Source organism: Crocuta crocuta, unplaced genomic scaffold (assembly GCF_008692635.1).
Source record: "Crocuta crocuta isolate KB4526 unplaced genomic scaffold, BGI_CrCroc_1.0 scaffold179, whole genome shotgun sequence".
Taxonomy (NCBI): Eukaryota; Metazoa; Chordata; class Mammalia; order Carnivora; family Hyaenidae; genus Crocuta; species Crocuta crocuta.
The window spans coordinates 17532252-17537288 of NW_027551568.1; the positions used below are offsets into that span (position 1 = coordinate 17532252).

The 5037-nt window shown below is 46.2% G+C and overlaps 1 protein-coding gene across 1 annotated transcript in view; it reads right to left on the reverse strand.

The window, feature by feature from the left end:
- The window catches only part of ADGRA3 (adhesion G protein-coupled receptor A3), a gene marked incomplete at its 5' end in the record, with an annotated part of 126599 nt that overhangs the window by 121369 nt on the left and 193 nt on the right, over window positions 1-5037 (reverse strand). The gene's annotated exons all lie outside the window — the stretch shown is intronic.

The following is a 5037-nucleotide window of genomic DNA, read 5'->3' on the forward strand; positions in this document are numbered from 1 at the left end:
AACACCCTGCGCCTGCGCTTAGCTCATCTCATCTTCCATCAACCATTTCCCCCCCACCCAAGTCATTGCCCAGCTTACTCCGATGCGCTCTCATGGCTTTTCCCTCCTGAGAAACCTTCCTTTGCACCGAAATTCTTCCTCATCCAGAGGCTACTACCACCATCCTCATCCTCACCCCCTTCTCCTTCAGGCTGCCCCAACTCGCCCTCATGGCCTCCATCCCCCAGAGGGTGCCAAAGCGCCAGGCAGGCCAATCCAGTGCTCAGCTTCTTGGCCTTCCTGGTCCTGATTTCCCAGCATCTCTCCAGAGGGGTACCCATTCCTTCCTTCAAACCTGAACATGTCTTGGCTTCTACGACCACATGCTCCCGGCCTGTGTCCCCCTCTTCACCAGGCTCCTTCACTGCTTCAGGGAGCTTCAGCCTGGGCCGCCGCAGCCTCCTCCCACCTGCACACGCTTCCCTACTCTAACTTGACCTCCACCACACCTGGGTATTACATACCTGGTACGGACCAGTGGTTCTGAAAACCACCTCTCGCTTCAGTAGAACAACTCCGTCCCACCCTGTCCGTAACTCCTGGATGCCTGCACAAAATCCAATCTTTCCCTTCCCTCAGGCCTTGCTCAAGTCCAAACTTCTCCAGGAAAAGGGAAAATCTCCCAGCGCCTCCAGAGCCCCAAGTAATCTCCAGTCTTTTCAGACTTTCTAAAGCATTTAGACAGTTGGCAGTACGGGATTTATTACTTAATTACAGACATTCTACAATTGTTCGTTCCCTACCTGCTTTCGTGCAAATCCTTTCTTCCAACTAGGGTTATGTTTCAAAACAATGCAAGCATTCCTTTTTGTCTCCCTGACATGGAGCTGGGCACACTGGCTGATGTGTGTAATCAGGTCTCTGATAGCAAAAACAAACATAACATTTTGTAAAGTAAAACCCAAAACTCACGCATTATTTTATGGTTTTAAAAAGTCTGAGGGGCGCCAAGGTGGCTCAGTCGGTTAAGCATTCGACTTCAGCTCAGGTCATGATCTCACGGTTGGTGGGTTCAAGCCCCGCGTCAGGCTCTGTGCTGACAGCTCAGAGCCTGGACCCTGTTTCAGATTCTGTGTCTCCCTCTCTCTCTGACCCTTCCCTGCTCATGCTGTCTCTGTCTCTGTCTCTCTCTCAGAAATAAAACATTTAAAAAATAAAATAAAATAAAAAGTCTGAGAAAAACCTAGACTTTGTCTCTAAGTTACTTGACAAATCATTAAAAAAAAAAAAAAAAGATTACCTAGAGTCTCCATGTAGTGTTATGGGGGGGAAAATCTGAAAAGCAGGGCTAAACTTGTAAAACTTTCTATCACTGAAGTCCTGAGAATTAAGGCTTAAAATATCAAATGAAACAGGAATAAAGTTAATTTATATATTGGGGGCACCTGGGTGGCTCGGTCGGTTGAGCATCCAACTTTAGCTCAGGTCAGGGTTAGTGAGCTACAGCCCCACGTGGGGCTTGCTGCTGTCAGCCCGTCAGTGCAGAGCCCGCTGCGGATCTTCTGTCCTCCTCTCTCTGTCCCTCCCCTGCTTGCGTGCTCTCAAAAATAAACATTTTGGGGGGGACCTGGGTGGCTCAGTCGGTTAGGCATCCAACTTCAGCTCAGGTCATGATCTCACAGTTCGTGGGTTCGAGCCCCNTAAAATAAATATTTTTTAAAATATGTATTTCCAAAAAAAAATAACAATGAAAGTTAAATTTGTATTCAATTTGGCTGTAAATAAGAGAATTTAATCCTTTAATAAAAAGGCTACATGATACAGGAAACAAGTGTGGCCCCGGGGAGGGTGTCTGCTGGACCTCTCCATGACTATACAAAAGCAGGCGTTGTTCGCGAAGACAGCTGAAGGGTCCAAGTTCTTGGCGATGGTGAAGTCCAGTTCATTCCCCAAGGCAGAAATTACCTTATTTTTCATTATTTCCAAAAAGAAAAAAAAATTCTATCCTATTCTTGCTCTCCTTCCAAGCCCCATCCAATTTCCCTGCAGCAGCTACATCACAGCTCAGCGGAAAATGGTTGGCCACACCTAAGGGATTAAAACTCAAACCAGAGAGCCAGCCTGTCTTTGACTTGGTCCCACAGGCTCCTCTCTGACCACTTGCCCTGGACATCTAGCAGCATCAACTGCACCGCATAGCAAGCAACACTGCGCCCTCCAAGCCTCATGGGCATAGGGTGGGAGGTTGGGGAGTCTAGCACCACCCATCCCCTCTTTCCCTCCCCCTCATCACAGTGGTCCATCTCATCATTCTCCAACTGGCTCAGGATCCTTAGATTCTGGATCCTACCAACTATGTCCCACAGGTTTTTGGTTGCCCTCCTTTGGGTTCCTTTTGCTACGTGTACACTCCAGGATTACAGCATTTACCATACTGTTCTGAATTCATGAATATTTCTCTCCCACTACCTGTGTGTTCCTAAAGAAAGATCATGCTTTATTTATATTCTGTAGTGAGTTGAATAGTATGCCCCCAAAAGAGGTCCAAAGTTCTAACCTCTGGTACCTCTGAAAGTGACCTTATTTGAAAATAGGGTCTTTGCAATGTAATTAAGTTATATATCCTTGGATGACATCATCCTGGACTTAGGGTGGACCTCAAATTCAATGACTGGTGTCCTTAGAAGAGAAGGGGCAGTATTTGAAACACAGAGACACACTGGAAAGAAGCGACATGAAGACAGGGGCAGAGACTGGCACTAATGTGCCACAATCCAAGGAATGTCAGAAGCCTCAAGACTTCTAGAGAAGACATGGCTCTAGTGACTCCTTGATCTCCAGCTTCCAGCTCCCAGAATTGTGAGAAAAGAAATTTGTTGGTTTTATGCCACCCAATGTGTGGTAATTTGCCACACCCCGAGGAAATTAACACCTAGTCTAAACCTCAACATGCTGCCACTACTTAGGAAACACTCAAAAAACAAAAACAAATGAAACAAAAAAAAAAAACACTGTTGAACTAAGATGGAAGCCTGATGAAAGCATCTGAACTGCACAGCAGAAATCTGGGACGTGGACCCTCTCAATCACTCTGGAACTTGGGAAAGTCACTTGTCCCTGCAGGATTCTGATTTATTCCCTAGTAAAATAAGGGACCTGGCCTAGAAGACCTTCTACCAGGTCAGATATACCTTGAACCAATGCAATCCAGAACATCAGCAGATTCTTAAGTGAATTATAATTTCTTCTATTAATTTTATTTTCATCTAAAGAGGTTTCAGGTGCAAAAGATATTGGATTAATACGACATTTTAAGGGCATCTGAGTGGCTCACTCAGTTAAGCATTCCCACTTCAGCTCAGGTCGTGATCTCACAGCTTGTGAGTTCCACCCCATATGGGGCTCTTTGCTGTCAGCTTGGAGATGGCTTTGGATCCTCTGTCCTCCTCGCTCTCTGCCCCTCCCCCACTAGGACTCATGCGCGGGCTCGGGCTCTCTCTCTCTCTCTCAAACCTAAATAAACATTTTTTTAAAATATGACATTTTAAAGGCACTAAGAATTCTCTGAAATAGTTTGATAATATGCTGAAAAGTGATTTTCTAGGATACCATTTTTTTTCAAAGGAAAACAAACTTACAAATAGCTGACTTAATACAGCTGAAACTGTTGACATTCTGAAAAACTCGACCTCAACTTGGATCAGCTGGAGCGCCACCGATTCAGAACCCAAATTTGTGATGACTAATTTCTGCCAAGTTATAAAGGGCTATCTCCAACACAGGGGGTTTTCGCTGCTTGACTCAGACTGTAATTAAAGGTCCCATACCCAAAATTTCCACTTCAAAGAATCTGGGTAGGAAATAAATAAATACAGCTGCTGCCACTACCAAATGGTCAGTAAAAGAGTCAAACAAAAACTATTTTATCCATTTTCATGCCTCCATAGACAGAAACACAGTTTTCCTGTGTTAAGCCTTTCTTAATTCAAACAAATGGAAATGGAAGAACAAAGGGGTTGGTAGGGAGGTTAATACTTCTCTTACCCCTAACATCCTGCTTAATTTGGGTTAAATTGAAAACCATACTTTAAGCTTTTCATAAGTCATGCTGTTCCCCTTGCCTTCATGTCTTTATAGTGGTGGCCGTGATTCTTTTTTAGCTGGCTAACAAACCAAAAGAACGGAGAGGAACACGGGACAGAGGGGCTCACATTTCAGTTCGACCAAAAAAAAAAAATCCATTAGAAATACTTGAACTTTTCCACACCAATTCATCGTTCAGAAAAATCACGATTCCAACTGCCCAGCTAACATGGGCAGAACCACCCCTGCAAAACTGGACCGTGAATCTGAATACAAATGGAGCCCTGAGACCAAAAACTTTTCCTTCCAGGTGGGAAACAACTTCAATATCAAGCCCCTCGAGAGGGAAGGCTCAACAAACCCAGTTTTCACTTCCAAAATTCTCGGGGTTTTAAGTATGAGTGCGCAAGCACATGAAACCCGGGCTGGAAGGTGCATGGCTCGTCTCAAACGTATTTCACGCCCTGAAGAACAACTCCACTTCCAAACGTGCTCTTCTACCGTGTGATACAACTAAGGAAGGGAAAGGCAAGGAAATCAGTCTGGGGGTCAGGAGATTACCCACACAGGCGTCCCAAGTGCCGGTACTGTTCGGTATTCTGCAAACTATTCATGCAAACTGCATGGAAGGTAATGTGCAAAGAAGCTGAAGGACCGGCGCTCCTACGGAGCACCTTGTTTTCTGGAAACCCAGGCACAGAAGAGCCAGCCGCAACTTCGCCGACTGCATGTTTACTTGCATCTTCACGTGGCACCGCGCAGCCACAGCAGCGCTGCGCCGGGACCGCGCGGGGCGCGCCGGGGAACCCAAAAACTTTTACTTTGCAAACCAGCGGAACTGGAAAGCGGCTTCGGGGGTGCAGATTCAGTGGCCTTCCCCGAAACGCTCCCCTGCCAAGCCAACCCCCCCGGGCGCCATCCCTTGCCTGAAGCTTCATTCACACAAAGGCGCGTGGGTGCCGGCAGGACCCCCCC